The following is an 18038-nucleotide window of genomic DNA, read 5'->3' as shown; positions in this document are numbered from 1 at the left end:
TCTACTTCCTAACGTCACCTTTACGCCTATATAGAGAGTTTATGGGTAGGACACGTTATCTTAGCACTAGCGCGCGCGCACACATAAACATATATACATGTAAATATAATTATTTACAAGCGCACTTATCTGCCTTATACGAATGATGCCTATATAATATATATATATAATATATATATATATATATATATATAAAAATGTATATGTATATGTATATAAAAGCGTGCTTGTGTCTTACACGTATGATGTATATATGTATTTATGTATATAATATATATATATATATATATATATATATATATAGATATATATATAGATAGATATATAGATAGATAGATAGATAGATTAGATAGATAGATAGATAGATAGATAGATAGATAGATAGATAGATAGATAATAGATAGATAGATAGATATATAGATATATACATAAATGCCTACGTATGTGCGGCTGCACATGTATCAGTTTTTTTCTATATTACTGCCTATATTATATTCTCTCTGGAATCAAAATTATCTGAAGTAATGTTAAACTCTGCCCTACTCTCATTCGCCTGGCACACCCAAACCAACGTTCAAGGCTACGGAATTAAACATGTGAGTGAATGTTAAATAAGTGAACAGCACGATTTTAGTGAAGGAGAATGAGTATGCATTGAAAGATAGAGATTCGTATGCAGTTGCTGACGGAATGCCTCACTGTCAAACATAACACTATGTTATATCGACGTACCAATAGCTCCTATTAGCTGTCATTCGAGTTACTATGAATATTAACCACTTTCGCTCTAACTCCATCAGACTGTTTCTTAAAAAGATATTTTGTAGATATAGCGAAGTATATAATATTCACAAAATTAATAAATGGCCATTGCTAAGATATCTCTGATCATACGCTCATTATTTCCTGGCTTGCGGATAAACAATAAGACCTATATTTGTATCCACATAGTTTTTTTCTAAATACTTTGATAGACATTATGCTGTAGATCTTGTTAATCTCTGTAACAATATTATGCACTTATATACACAAAAACATTAATAGCGGAAAGTGCTCAACATGTAATTTTCAATAGAAGACTATTAGCCACAAAATTTAATCAATGTCGGATTACTAGACGGGAGTTTGTCATTTAGACAAAGAGGGGCAAATTTCAAAAGATTCGAAAATATTAAGAGAAATGTTCCCTATAACTTGTATCATTGTCATTAAACATAATTCCATTAAAGATGAATTATCTTTTATCTTTTACTTGTTTCAGTCTGTAGATTGTGACCATACTGCAGCACCACTTCGAAGGGCTGTTGTCAGACGGATCAACCTCAGTACTTAAATAAATCTCTTCTTCATGAAAAAATATACCTGTTCTTCAAGAAACAAAATAATTCCATGTCTTTCACAATATGAATTTAGTAGATGAAATTTCTGAGTTGTTTGAACCTAAAAGTAAGTTTAAAACGGTAAACAATGAGTTACTATTGAATGACAGAAAATTACGTCTCAAATAATTTACCTACATGTCACTATGTTCAATAAGTTCAGTGGTATATCTACATTGCTGACTTTAAAAAATAGTTAACACGAAATGGCAATTGCAATCGCTATAAATAGTATAGCTGTGTATGATGCTAAATTGACGGCCCTACGTTTTGTGGCGAACAATGCCTATTAGTTTACGTTAAAGAATTTACTCTATAAGCCTGCTTTACAATAAATAATACCTGTACATATTAGCTCAAACTGACAGGAAATTAATATGCTTTTGTTTAACGTAGATTTTACAAGCTATTTTATAATTTATTAACAAGCTAATAATTAACACGAAAGAAACATCCTACACATAAGGAGTTAGTGGCTTCCCTACCGATATGTCTGGCAGGTTTTTCATAATATATGTCTTTCAAGATATATCAATAACTTGGAATTGCACATCACAAAAAAAAAAGAGGGGAAGCAACTCATTCAAAAGGTGGGCAAATTCTTAAATTTGCAACCACAAATACCAAATAGCCTTCAAACAATCACTAATTCTTTTGTATTCTACGTACATGGCCCAATATTATTAGGGAAGTAGTCAGTAAATTAGATCGCCCTCAGTACGTAAATGTTATTCAATTTATCGACCACGAAAGGATGAAAGGCAAATCGACCTCAGCGGAATTTGAACTCAGAACGTAAAAACAGACGAAATACCTATTTCTTTACTACCCACAAGGGGCTAAACACAGAGAGGACAAACACGGTAGGCAGACGGATTAAGTAGATTATATCGACCCCAGTGCGTAACTGGTACTTAATTTATCGAACCCGAAAGGATGAAAGGCAAAGTTGACCTCGACGGAATTTGAACTCAGAACGTAACGGCAAACGAAATACTGATAAGCATTTCGCACTGCGTGCTAACGTTTCTGCCAGCTCGCCGCCTTACAAGCAAGCAATAATAGGATACTATTATGAAATCTTTGGAAAGCAATATTTTCCACGTAGTTAGTGCAAATGTACTAACGATCCTAGAATATCATAATTTTTTCTGCGTGATCCTGACTGCAAACGCAGTTCGTGCCAAATATAAAGATACTAAAAAAAAAAAAACACTGAAATGTTTCAGATTTTTTTAGTAAAACTTAAAAGTCATGCAAATTGAAAAAAGAAATTTGAGACACACACATAAATTTGTTTTACTGAAACGAGATATACAAAAGTATTAGAAATTTGTTAAAGTATCAAACAAGCACTACACTCTACCTATGTTGATCACATTAATTATGCTAAAACGTTTCCTTATATTGAAGTATGGTGGATAAAGCACACATGTAGCTATAACGCAGCACCTATCAAATTCTATTAATGGCGTATGTAATAATTATTGATTACACATATAGGCATTCAATAAACTATCTGCGCAAGATAGTTCGGAAACTGAAAAGTTGAACATCGTAATGGAAGATATCGTATGCGTGATAAAAACAAGTGTCATTAATACGCTAACCACAGGAACGGTATAATCGTTCTCTCTATAATGCTCCAAAAGGCTGACACAAATAGATAAACACAAAGTGTATAAAAGGGCAAATTGAATGGGTGATATTCGAAACAATGATGCAAATTGAATGTTGCCTCTATATAGTAACAAGTTATGAAATAGACTCTCTGGAGATAATAAGTAAATAGTTATGGCAAATACATGGGAAGATAACAATACTCTTGATAGCGGAATGTCTACAGATGCTACGGCCAATACTAGTTAGTAAAAATTTTATAGGAAGAGTTTAAAGACAATTAAAACAATTAAATCAACGCAGCAAAAACGCAGATTCATTTGACTCTTTCAACTGTGACACATATATCACAATGGTTTAAAAATATGCGACAGATAAATCACATGCCAACTGCAAAGTACAAAATAATACCAACAATATAAAGTGTGTAGGAGTAACAGCTTGGAGTAACAATTCGAAGTATTATTATATGTGAACGATTCAGTTAGCATTTGAATATATTGAAATAGAAGCGGCTTCCATTTGAACTAACATATACTGCGTAAATATTATTGCTCAATCAGTGAACTCAGTTTCCTTAACATGACTATATAATCCTATAATATAATGCTTATTAAAGAACTAAATAATTCTGCATATGTAATGAATGTAAAACATTAGTTCAAATGATGCAAAATCAATGCAACATGCTCAAGACATGCATCTCTTCCTCCCCAAATTATTTTTACATTTATTTTCTTCTATATTTAAATATGCACATGTATGCATTATTTTATATGCATTTACATATATATATGTAGTCCACGCGAGTAAATGCATGCATGCATGTATGTGTATATATATATATATATATACATACATACATACACGCATATACACACATATGTAAATGTTAGTATATATGTTATATTCTTAACTATGGAGATTTTATCAATTGCATCTGTAAATAACATTCACTTCCCTAGCGCCGTTTTTTAAAAGATGCGATTAAAACAAAATCTGCTAGGCTAGAATCTAATTTCTTCCAATGAGAAGATACATAGAAAAATATATAAAATTTTATATAAACTTAATGAACAATTTACCCATTCTTTGATAGCCACAGGTGTGATGTAAAATAGGTAACAGATAACAAAACATCGACAGAAAAAGAAAAAACAACATTAGAAATATAACAAATGTTTCTCATTTGTGCGCAAAACCAATAATTTAGAGAGGTGTGGTTGGATTAAACTTTCAACCCAAATACTGTACGTTATCTTATCGATACTGGTAGCATGAAAGACGAAGTTGATCTCGACGAGATTTGAACTTAGACAGCAACGATCCGGAATGCGATAATAAAATAATATGCAAATCTTTATAAAATAAGAAACAATGGAATCTACAAATGGCTAACAATGCCCGGTGTCAAGACATAAATTAACTTGAGACAATCACTTGTCCATAGCTTCAACAAAAATAAATCAATAAAAGAACGTGTCTTATAAACTTTGCAGTATAATTGCAGATACTTGCAGTAAAGCTGTGCAAGCTATAAAGTGAACAATAATGTTTGGTGGTATTGTTCTAGTTCTTAATATGTTTTTTAGCTCTATATCAATTCTCACTGTCAGAATTGTTACAAAAGGCATTTAAACCATACACAACTAATACTTCTTTTAGAGTGTAATACGTAAAAAGTTTAATGTCAAGGAAAATTGGTCACTATTTCGAGCCTGTCAAATGACAGCTAAGCGTAAAGTTGCTGGCTTCTTGATGCAGTCTTTGACATTGAAATTTTTATCATTCTCGACGCTCTCGGCATGAAAGAATTAAAGTCCCTGCCACCATCAATAAATAAAGAAATTATTAGATAAATAAATACACTTAAAACCGCAAAATGCAAGTCAGACAAGGTTTACGTTAGAAATATTTGTTACACTGGGAAAACTGTACTTCGCTTCTATCAAAGTTTCAGCTGCAAGGGAGAAAATGTAAAATTTGTCGTTTATTCGTTCACTGTTTTCTGTATTTCTGCAGTTTACCTTGAGGCATAAACAATATTCAAAATTTAGGAAATTGTATAAGAAGAATCAGTGTACTAATTCTAAACGTCTCTTGTAGTGACTGCATTACGCACAGCCATATTTTATTTTGTGCTATCAAAATTGAAGATCTAATTATATACAGACAACGGTAGAAATATACCAATACTCAGAAATACCCGCACACATACATACACACACACACACACAAACACACTCACACATGCACACACACACACATATATGTTGAAAGCAAAGGATGTTTTAACTCGTGTAATCACGCTTGAAATTGAAAGGCAATAAATGGAACTCTGAAAATTTGTTCAGGCGCAGGAGTGGCTGTGTGGTAAGTAGCTTGTTTACCAACCACATGGTACCGGGTTCAGTCCCACTGCGTGGAACTTTGGGCAAGTGTCTTCTACTATAGCCTCGGGCCGACCAACGCCTTGTGAGTGGATTTGGTAGACGGACAACTGAAAGAAGCCCGTCGTATATATGTATATATATATATATATATATATATATGCGTGGGTGTATTTCTGTGTCTGTGTGTGTCCCCCTAGCATTGCTTGACAACCGATGCTGGTGTGTTTACGTCCCCATTACTTAGCGGTTCGGCAAAAGAGACTGATAGAATAAGTACTGGGCTTACAAAAGAATAAATCCAGGGGGCCAGGTTGCTCGATTAAAGGCGGTGCTCCAGCATGGCCGCAGTCAAAAGACGGAAACAAGTAAAAGAGTAAAAGAGTAAATGCTTCCTCTTATAAGTATAATAGTTCACACTCCACCACAGTATTTGTTACCTTATTTCCCAACAACAGCTTCTTTTCGTGGGACACTTGAAGGCTTGAAATTAAAAGGCATGGATCCTTATAGTAATATAAAAAATTTGAAAATATGTGTCTGCGGGTCTGTCTAATTATGTGTGTGTTTGTGCGTGTGCATGTGTGCATTGTTTGTATATGTATGTGTGTTTGCATGTGTATTTGTGTGTGTGTTTCTATATGTATTTGTGTGTGTGCTTATATGTGTGATTGCGTGTGTGTGTGTGTGTGTGCGCTTTTTGTATGTGTGTATGTATGCTTGTATCAACGTATTAGCTCTAACAATTTGAATTTTAAATATTTTCTTCCCATCATTTTCCACGTAATAATACGATTATTTGTATCTTTCGATTACTTCCCTCCTACTTTTAATTCATTTTGTTTTGGCTATTAATCAATGCTGTGATTATAAGAAACTGAAGCAAACTTCAAAACTATTAAATTTTAATATAATTACAGTGCATAAATCTAAACTTCAATCTAACCATTAGACTCCAAGCCTAGCAGATGATATTAAAAGTCTATTCTAAGAATATCAACGTTTTTAAACGTATTTTATTTTTGTTTAAATTGACCTGACACTTGATACTTCATCGTAACTTATTTTTAATATAACTTACTCCTATGAGACCAATTGAACTCACAATCGTGAAATATAGCTATGAAATTGTTCAGTCATGTAAAGTTTCTTATTTCTCATTGCAGAGAATTTTATCAAATATCTAAATTTTCCGGAATATTTGAATTTTTGAGCATATCTTATCCTTTTTTTTATATTATACTGTGACTGTGCATTCAGTTTCAATTAAGTTGTTATTACTTTTTATAAGTATTTGTATGTATGTAAGAGTACATACCTATAGTTGTGTATATGGATTCTTTTCGTTTTTACCTATATATACGTATGTATATATATATACATTCCTGTGGCATGTAGGATGCACCATTAGAGCAAGATCGTTACCAGCATCGCCATACTGGGACCTGTGCCGTTGGCATCTGTCAAAAAATTTGAGCGAGGTCGTTGACTATACCGCCTGACTGGCCCCCGTGCAGGTGGCACGTAAAAGCACCCACTACACTCTCGGAAGGATTGGCGTTAGGAAGGGCATTCAGCTGTAGAAACTCTGCCAGATCAAGACTTGGGTCTAGTGCAGCCATCTGGTTCGCCAGCGCACAGTCAAACCGTCCAACCCATGCTAGCATGGAAAGCGGACGTTAAATGACGACGACGACGACGATGATGATGATGATCATGATGATGATCATGATGATGATGATATATATGCATATACATATATATATATATATATATATATATATATATATATATATATATATATATATATATATATATACATACATAAATATATATGGAGACCGAATATATATATATTTTTTTGTCTTCACGAGTTTGCAAACGAACGCTAGCGCTAATAAAGGATTATCCAAATATCCAAAGTGCTGGCTGCCTCTTCTTTTTCAATATACAGTATCTATACACAGACGCGCACACACAAATACACACACATATACTTACATAGATCTATGTGTGTGCGCGTATATGTGTGTACGCATGTGTGCATGTGCTTTAAATATTCGTATTTGCCTTACTAAGTTACAATCCTGCAATAATGTGCATTTGCCTTCCATAGAACGAACAATTTATTCATCACAATAGTAATATTAAACAGAAAAATGATTTACATATATACATTTATTCGTAAACAAACATTTTTGCTCATCTCATAACAAAAAGTTGGCTTTTCCTGAATACTTTGATCAATATACGTTAGAAATATGAAAACCTCTTCTGGCTTGAAACAATGTAAAAGTTTCTTTATGTGTAAGTTTGTTATTTAAATGTGAGTGCATATGAACAGAAATTTAAATGTTTTGTATTTTTTCCTAAATACACTATTGTTTTATCAATGATATGTCTTTCAGGTGTATATAACTGAGACACATAAAATATAAAATATTGAATTTGTTAATTAAATTTCAAATACATTCACTGAAATATATTTCGTTATGAACTGAGATTCATAAATTTCTAACTCAATATGTTCCGTGTCGGTTATTCAATTCCTGCACTTACGCGCATATTCTGAATATATCGCATATGTGTGCGCGCGTGAGTCTGTGTGTGTGTGCATTTGTGTCTGTGCGTGTGTACGTGAGTGTAAAACACAAATATATATATATATATATATATATATATATATATATATATATATATGTATATATATATATTATATATGGGTGTGAATGTGTGTGTGCGTATACGTGCAAACACAGACATGTACACACGTTTCTAGAATTAATAATTTATTCATAATCGATATTTTCTAAATATCGATCAAATATTACGCAATTTACAGCCAATAATTATGAATGAAGTGCTAATTGCTCAATGGAGTTCTCATTGCAAAATATTACTTGACAGACTATGGCATTACTTCCATCAACGAACAATGTGTACTCATAGCTATTCGTCCTCTGCGCTGGTTCGGACATGTAAACTTTCTCCGCTGGATTATCTTGCCAGGGCTATATTTTCATTCGATGTAGCAGCAGCAAGCTGAAAGAGGCCACGTGACAAACCCCCCAACCATATGGCTGGACAGGATCGGGGAAGATTTCCAGAGAGTCGACGTCATCTGGAAGGAGGAATGGAGACTGGCTGTAGTGGACATTGGTGGGCAATACTATGATGAAGTATCTGGGACCACTAATCCGGGTGAAACGCAACCGCATCAATCAAGGCCATGAAGTGAAGCAATATATATATATATATAGTCTTTATCTTATTAAACTTGTAATACTTTTTGATAGTTTATAAAAAAATAAATAAATAAATAAATGAATATAAAAATATAAAAATAGAAAAAATAAAAAGAAATAGAATAAATAAATAAAAAATATAAATACATAAAAAAATAACTAATTAAATAAAATAATAATAAATATTTATATATATATATTATATATATATATATATATATATATATATATATATATTTATAATTTATAAGTTTAAATTATTAATTTAAATAATTTGCTTTAATTTCTAACTTTAATTTAAATATTTTAATTGGATGTTTATATTTTATATTTTATATTTTTTATATATTTTAAAATTAATTTTATTTCTATGTATTGGCTTATGATTTTCACTGTTTGATTTGCCTAGTAGTGGTTTTATCTCTAATTTAATATAACATATTATATATATATATATATATATATATATATATACATACATATACATACATACACACATACAAATACGCAAACACACACGCGCACACACATAATTTTCATAGTATAAAAAAGGTTATACCTTTCGAGATAACATTATGAAGAATCATCAATATTACTAATTACAATTGTTGACGCGATAATGTATCATACAGTCTGATCAGATATATAACCAATGACATCGAAGATAACATCCACAACCTTATATAACATAATCTGCACGATACTGCTCGCCGGTGTAAATTCATGACTACACTATATTTCATATAAAAAGTGATTTGTTGTGATGCATGGACAACTGACTTATTATCTTTTACGTTTGTATTACCATAAGTCACAAACGTGTATTACCATAAGTCACAAACGTGTATGTGCTTCACTATGGATTCTGCAACTCTTCGCTTCTAAATAATTACGGTAACACTAGCAGTATATTCTCTTTGCGGACGTGGAATTATATTAATTCCGTTTCCCAACCAAGATCATATTCATGCTACCTAATTATCTTTACAGAAGAATGCACGTAACGTGCATGAGATTAAACGCCATTTTACTATGATCCAGTAGCTCAACCTCAGATTTCTACATAAACAACTCTAAATTTATCTATCTATCTAAACGTTGCCAACCCAAAATCAAGAAAAACTGGATGCCCTCGACTCAGGCCATATAGGTCTCGTCGCCAAACTGAAAAGCTCGTTTGTCTAAATTGCTATGCATCTAGCCGCAAAAATATATTCGTATGTAATTGAAAGCTACCAAAAGAGAAACAAGACTTTATAATGAACGGCATTTGAATGTCAGGGAAAAATAAAAGCCGTATATTATGTCGCAGAAATGGAGTCATCGAAAACCAAAGGAGGATACACATACAGAGATATATTCGGTCAATGAAGGGATCCCTCAACCCAAGGTTAAATAATCACAGATAATATTTTCGAACCCAAAGGGGGTGCGATATTTCAGAGTTTCAAAATGAAGACACAATGCGATAGTAAATCAACTGAGGGAAGTGAGCATAGCAAGATCTGCTTCAAAGAAAATACACAAAATTGGTGTGGTCTCTTGAAATCTAAAATCGAAATATTTCGACGTTGCTCTAATGAGCGCAAATCCGTGGCTTTATTCAGATGTGGGCAGGAGAAAGATACACACACACACACACACAACATACCCCCCCCCACAACTGACGAGTTCCAAACGCGGCTAACGTAAAGTTTTCCATCAAGGAAAATTCTATAAAATTTCCTTCCTTCCGGGTGTTTGTTAGGACAATGGCATACGCAGGCACTGTATATATATATATATATATATATATATATATATATATTGATAAAACGGTAAGATAACAAAAGAAAGAAAGAGACTTCAATATTATGTAAATACAGGAAATTTATCTATACAATAATGTTACATTACTCGGTAGTCAAGATAAAACTCTGAGTTTTAGATGCCGAAGTGGAAATCCACAACACCATCTCTTCGGTTATCTGGCTATTTGAAAACGCTATGAAAAAATACCGTTAAATAAAGGGAAATTACTGTGTTATAACTCTGCTTGCCTGCGTACTTATACATCGCTCGCATTTTTCGTCATAAAAATTATATAAAAATACATAAAAAATATATAAAAATATATACAAATATATAAATTCTTCTTGGGACATAACATAGAAAGCATGTTCTATCTGTTTTCTTTAGGGGACCAAAAACGTAACAGAAATTTAGTCACATGTGGGCATGATCCGAAAAGCTCTGTCCTTGTATTTAGACATGTAGTAGGGTCTAAGCTGCTTTTCCAGATAAGCCATCTCTCCATATCGCATAGACCGCACCTTCCGCTGCCGTTGGTATAGGGCTTACATCTGGCCCAAATCTTCCATTGTATGTTATAATTGACATCTTTATCTCTTAAAGAACAAATGTGATTAGATAATTGTGTCGCTTTTCTTTTGTTCCAGTGCCTAAAGCTCAAAGTGTGGTTATTGAACCTGGCCTTGAAATTACCCTCTGTAAGGCCCACGTATTTCTTCGTGGAAACGGTGTCTTTAGTGGTTATAGAGTTTACGGTAGCTTCATATATGATGGTGTTGGACATGCAAGCTCCATTTAGCGGGCACAATTCTTTATTCCTGCATGAACAGCTGTTTTCTTGTGTTTTTTGTATGTTATGTTTGATTATGTTTTTAAAATTGGTAGCTGAACTAAAACTAATTTTTAAATTGTGTCTATTGAAGAGTTTCCTATAAGTATGGTTAACTGGAAAATGTCTATCTATCAGTGCTAGGAAATATTTACCTATATCGAAGGCCACCTCGGGTGAGTAAGGTATTTTTTCATAGCGTTTTCAAATAGCCAGATAACTGAAGAGATGGTGTTGTGGATTTCCACTTCGGCATCTGAAACTCAGAGTTTTATCTTGACTACCGAGTAATGTAACATATTATTGTATATATATATATAATATTATTAGAGACAAAACCACTATTTTGCAAAACAAACAAGGAAAGACTTAATCAATACATAAAATTTTAATAAATAGTCAAAAAACCGCCACTACAATCGTTTCTTGTCTTGATCGACAATCTTCAGGTGGACTTCCAATAATTCAGTGTCAAATTATGAAGTCATATTTGACACTGAATTATTGGAAGTCCACCTGAAGATTGTCGATCAAGACAAGAAACGATTGTAGTGGCGGTTTTTTTGACTATTTATTAAAATTTTATGTATTGATTAAGTCTTTCCTTGTTTGTTTTGCAAAATAGTGGTTTTGTCTCTAATAATATTTTATAATATCTTACTATAAAATCGGTTTAATCCTAAATCTGATTTTTTCCCTGTAATTGGATTTATTCCCTAATATTTATTATATATATTATATATATATATATATATATACATATATAATATATACTATATATACATGCATACATACATCATATATATATATATAATATATATATATATATATATATTATATATATGTATATGTGTGTGTGTGTGTGCTTGTATATATACATGCGAACTGAGGTTTACTTATTTTTGCGACACATTTTATCTACTAAAAGGCAAATTCACTAATGCTACCTCGGAGAATACGAGTAATATTTGTATATACATTACTTGCTATAGCATATACGGTGTATTATTGATGAAAATGTTTCGCTCGGTTTGGAGGGTAACGTTTTGCAACTTTTGCAGTAGGTAATGTAAAGTATTCTTCAGATATTCTGTCTCGAAGAGCTGAAGAAATTTTATCCAGGCGACATGTATGCATTCATAGAAACACACGTGACCTGTATTCTCGACCAGAAGGAAACCTGTGAAAAGTTATAACACTTTTGCGGCTGGAAGGAATGATTTCAACTGTGTCTGGACCTCATCAGTTGTGTGTATGTGTGTTTGTGTGGGGTGCATGCATGGCTTTGTCTTGTGCAAATTCTGTATAAGGCTACGGATAACTGCTTAGGAGAGCAGAGGCCGAATAGTTCAATTCTATATATCCTCCACACACGCAAACACACATACACATGCAGACACAAACAGCGGTACACACAGACACACACTAACAGACACATACACACATACGCACATATATATACATATCCTATATGCGTATATCCTATATGCGTATATATACATATCCTATATGCTTTGAGCAAAACTTTTCTTTATATCTATTACATATTGATTATAAAGAAGAAGTTTAAACTCGTTTAATCTTGATATAAGAAAATGGGAAATTTTTCTTTGAATCATTTTTAGATTTCATATTAAAAAATATATATAACATATAGAAATAAAAACGATAACAAAAACAATATAGAAATAAAGGGAAAACTTATTAAATTGGAAATGATAAATTCATACTATTGCAATATTTTAGAATTATGTGATAAGAAAATAATAAAAATGAAAGATGTATATATAGGCAGACATATATAACATATGGTCCGCCTATCCTAGCAACCGCATGTTCATTGGTAAAACAAACAATTAAAATGCGAATAAACGTTAAGTGTGAAATCCTTATTATGTTGTACAGCTTTAAAATTTAGTTCTTTTTCTGTTTATTATTTTGTATATTTACAAAAAAAATTAATGGAGATGGCTATATATTGGATAGGAATTAATTGAATTGCGATGCATATAAAGATATCTGTGATAGGGAAAATGAAATTATAAAAATGTAATCCCAAATATTTCTCGACATTTATTGCCAAAGGTTTCAATCCCAGAATTCTCATATCTTTTTCTGCTATTTCCTTTGTTTTTTCAACGCAATTTTTTTATTGATTGTAACAAAAGCTATTTAACTTTTCTTACGACAGTTTATAGCTATAACTATGATAGATGGAATTGTCATATGTATGTGTGTGTATATGTGCGAGTCTTAGAATACCAGATGGGGCTCTTGGTCTTGTATTTACGTTCACATCAATTCATATGAAGCACATGCATGATCAAAGACATTCTCCACATAACAACCCAATCTAGTCTTTCTAGAATTACATTTAGGGCAAAGCATTTATTTAAGCCGTAGCTATATGAAACACTTGTCGGTCATTTGTAGTAAGCTGAGATACGTGCAAGGTATATAACGTTACATTACAGCATTTATAGTGGTTAATATATGTTTGACATATTGCAATCATATCTACACATCTCTGCTAAGTAACAATTATAAATCACGGAAAATGATGCACGGTGACATTAGATAATATGTATGTAGATACATACACACACTGACACATGTACAGACAAATGCACACATATACATACAAACATACATTCATACATAAAGGGGTAAAGACCCCCTTCGGTCATGAATGACCATGGGATTGCACCTAGAAAGTTACCCTCCTAGACACAAGTCCGTGCAAGGTTGTTTATGGAAGGCCAGCAGTCGCCCATGCATACCAGCCTCCCCTCTCCACGCCACCAGTGTTATCCAAGGGAAAGACAAAGGTCGATACAGCTTGGCACCTGTGACGTCGCAGCTCATTTCTACAGCTGAGTGAACTGGAGCAACGTGAAATAAAGTGCCTTGCTCGAGAACACAACACGCAGCCCGGTCCGGGATTCGAGCTCACAACCTCACGATCGTAAGCTCGACGCTCTAACCACTGAGCCATACACATACATATATACACAAGCACACACATTGCATACTTAATTCTAGATGTCTTTCGTGCCTACTCGACCCTGATATGTAAATAAAGTCCATAGGATCAGTGGAGAAAATCTCGTAAGTGATTGATAGGGGAATGAATGCACTTCCTCCACTGACAATGGAGAATAAATCTGTATCCTTCCACCTGGAAGTAGTTATTTCTTGATACTTCTCTAAGATGTATGCCAAGTGCATTTCAGAATGTCTCTTTATCGTAATTTCTACTGCAAACTAATGATTTAATAGGACGAGCAATACTGCGTGCATTTTTCTTTCATAATAGATTTGATAAAGCTAACGCTAATAATTCATTTACCCTGAAATGTTATACAGAACCCATCGCATATCCACTCTTTTGATAAATTCAAAACCGATATTTAGGAGATGTAATTCAACATTAAATTATCTAGATTTGCTAGAGCCAACCAAAAAAGAATTAAATTTAATTGTTCTTCAAATCCACAGGAAAAACTACCTAAACTTAGGACTTGTTCGCCAGTGACAATACGGATTTTTACTTATCTATCTCTCAGCTCGAATCAAACAAAGGAAAACCATCTTGAATCCACACCTGTGTCATTGAAGAAAATATTGTTGTATATTTCAGCATTTATCCGCGTGCAACGCCGATTCTATAAAAGATTTGACAACTTCCTCTTCATAATATTGCATGTTATATGTATATTTATAAACGCTTTAACCTAAGAAAGTTTATGTAATTGACGTACTTCTTATATATTAGCATACCTGAAACATACGTATTAACCTATTTCAAAATATCAGTATTTGGTTTGACTTCTTTGCAACAACTAATACGACGCGATGCCAGTACAAACAATCTTGCCTTGGCTCCACTCATACAGATGCCCTAACAATGAGTTGCAGTAGTGGGTTATATTAGGCTGAAGTCAAAAATTGTATAATCGTGCACCTCTTTTCATTATAACACGAAATGTATATAGGCTTCTTAATCTTTCACTGGTTTCAGTCACTTGACTGTAGCTATGCTGCAGCACCGCATTAAAGTGTTTTAGTCCAGCAAATCGACATTATTGTTAAAAAGCCTAGTACATAAGCCATCGGTTTCGTTTGTCGAGCCACTACGTTACGGGGACGTAAACACACCAACACAGACTCTCAAGCGGTGATGTGGGGAGACTCAGAGAAATAAAGGCGTGCACACAGGTATACACATACATATTTAAGACGAGTTCATTACATTTTCCGTTTGCAAAATCCACTGACAAGGATTTTGTTGCCCCGAGGACATATTACGTGAGGCTTGACCAAGGTACCACGCAGTGTGACTGAAACCGGAAGGAACCATGTGGTTGGAAAACAAGCTTCCTACCTCATACACATGTGCGCGTGCAGATATGTGTGTGTATATGTGTGTATATATATATATATATATATATATATATATATATATATATATATATATATATATACATAGGGCAAACAAAAATGACCATCCCAAAATACAAGAATATATATACATACATACATACATAAATACAAATATACATATATACATATATATATATACATACATATATATATATAATATATATATATATATATATATATATATATGTCTAAACAAATAAGTACCTACACTATCACCCCTTCAGCATGGACTACCATTTCCCTTTCGCGGTCTCCAGTTTGTCACGAATAAACGAATCCCTTTGATTTGATCTAGTTTCCACTCATAATCTGTGAACATGACAGGGCTCCACCATTTGGTGTTTCTACATCATTTTACTGCACTAATTCTTTTTAGAAATTAACATTTGTGGCACGAGGGTGTTTGATACCGCTGCCCTCATCTGCACTTCCTGCTGTGTAGTTGGTTCATTTTGGACACTTGACAGGAAGAGGTCCACTTTCATTTTGAAAACACCTACATGCACCCCATGTAGGTCTCTGAGATCCTTCGGGAGGATATTGAAGCACCGTGGTCCCCTAAAGCCTACGCTCTTTCAATAACTTGCACTATATATTGATAGCGAAATTGTAGTCCTTGGCACTATGCAGTGGCGCCCTGTTCTAGCATTAGTGTAACTCTCTAGGGTCTTCTAGGCATATATGTTTGCATATCTTTCTCGCCTATGCTCTAAAGTATAAAGTCTTAATCTCTTGAGTCTTTCGCAGTAGCTTATATGCTGCATAGAGGCTATCTTCTTTCTGTAGCCTCGTTGAATTGCCTCAAGTTCTGCAATTAATTTTTCACTGGTTGGTGATCATAGCTGAGAGCAGTAGTCAAATGGGCTTACGACCAGCGTCCTCTAGAGAACCATCATGGTTTCCTGATTTCTTGTTCTAAAAGTTCTAAGAATCGATCCGGTTTACTACCTGCATTCCATTGCTAGCTTTGCAACATGCACACAGAAGAATGCATCATTACTCATGTGAATGCCCAGGTCCCGCACTGAATGTGTCCCTGGAACTGCAATCCCTCCGGGCCCAGTGTAATGCATATAGTTTTTCATGCTGATAGTACAAGTCTTGAAGCTTTTCAGCATTAAACTGCATGCAATTCTTCTCAGGCCACTTCTATATTTCATCCATCTTACATTGCAGCTGCATATTGTCTTCATAGTTCTGCACCATCTGCATAACTTGTGATCGTGGTTCTTTATGTGGCTGAGAACATATGTGAACAGTAGTGGTCCCAAAACAGTGTTTTGCAGAACACTGCTCACTATTTGCGTGTCATTGGAAGTGGCCTCATTGGCTACTACCACCTGCACCCTATCCTTCAGAAAGTCATATAGCCATTCTACCAATTGCCCGACTAAGCTGAGATCACGCAGTTTGTGTCATTCCCTGATCGACATTATCGAAGGCATTTGCACATTTGAGTGGTTACACAGCTGTTTCAACACCCAGTGATAGCATTGTAAGAGCTGAATGAAGCAGCTTCTTCCCGGACGGAAACAATTTTGGGCGTCAGTCAGCAAGTCATTTTCTTCAAGGAAGGTGATTAGTTTTCTTCTGGTTATTCGTTCCATGACTTTGCTGATGTTCGAGGTATTTCACTATGTTTTTTTTTTATCCTTCTGCCTCGCTATCCCCTTTCATCTTTCCTTTTCCACCATTCCAATTTCGACGGGATTTTTTCTAGTATCCAAAGAATGATCATTCCAAAGTATAATACACTTTAGATTTCCAGTCTTCCATAAACTTCAAAATAATGACATTTGTTTTAACATCTCTTGTTAACAGTGTTGTGTATTGTAATTCGTCTTCAGTATTTGCTTTTTCTCTCTCTCATTCTCTTTCTTTGCGCGCGCGCACACACACACACACGGGCGCACTTTCATCTGGTAGTTGGTTTTGATCATTGGATTCCAGCCACGCTGGTGCATCGCCGTGAAGGATCCAGTGAAACAAATCGCAAATCGATGCTTATATGCTTTATATATTGAGATATTGTTCTACAGGTATAAATCACCGAACCGTTCAATTAAGATTACATAAACAAATAAAATCTTGTTTCAAAGCGGTGGTACTTGACAAACACTCGTATGCATGCGCACACACACACTTGCACGTTCACACACACATACGACATGATTCTTTAAGTGCCCGCCAAGCAAGTTCATGTGCAAGCGGATGTACAAGAATCCATTCGACCATGTACCTATGAGTGCATATATGTGAATTTTAGAACTGTATGTAACAACAGTGGAGTACTTTGATTCCGAAACACAAGTTCCCAGATACATTTAGCCACATGTCATTG

This window comes from Octopus sinensis, linkage group LG4, assembly GCF_006345805.1.
Source record: "Octopus sinensis linkage group LG4, ASM634580v1, whole genome shotgun sequence".
Lineage (NCBI taxonomy): Eukaryota > Metazoa > Mollusca > Cephalopoda > Octopoda > Octopodidae > Octopus > Octopus sinensis.
The sequence above is the reverse complement of the archived record's forward strand: the minus strand, read 5'-3'. Positions refer to the sequence as shown.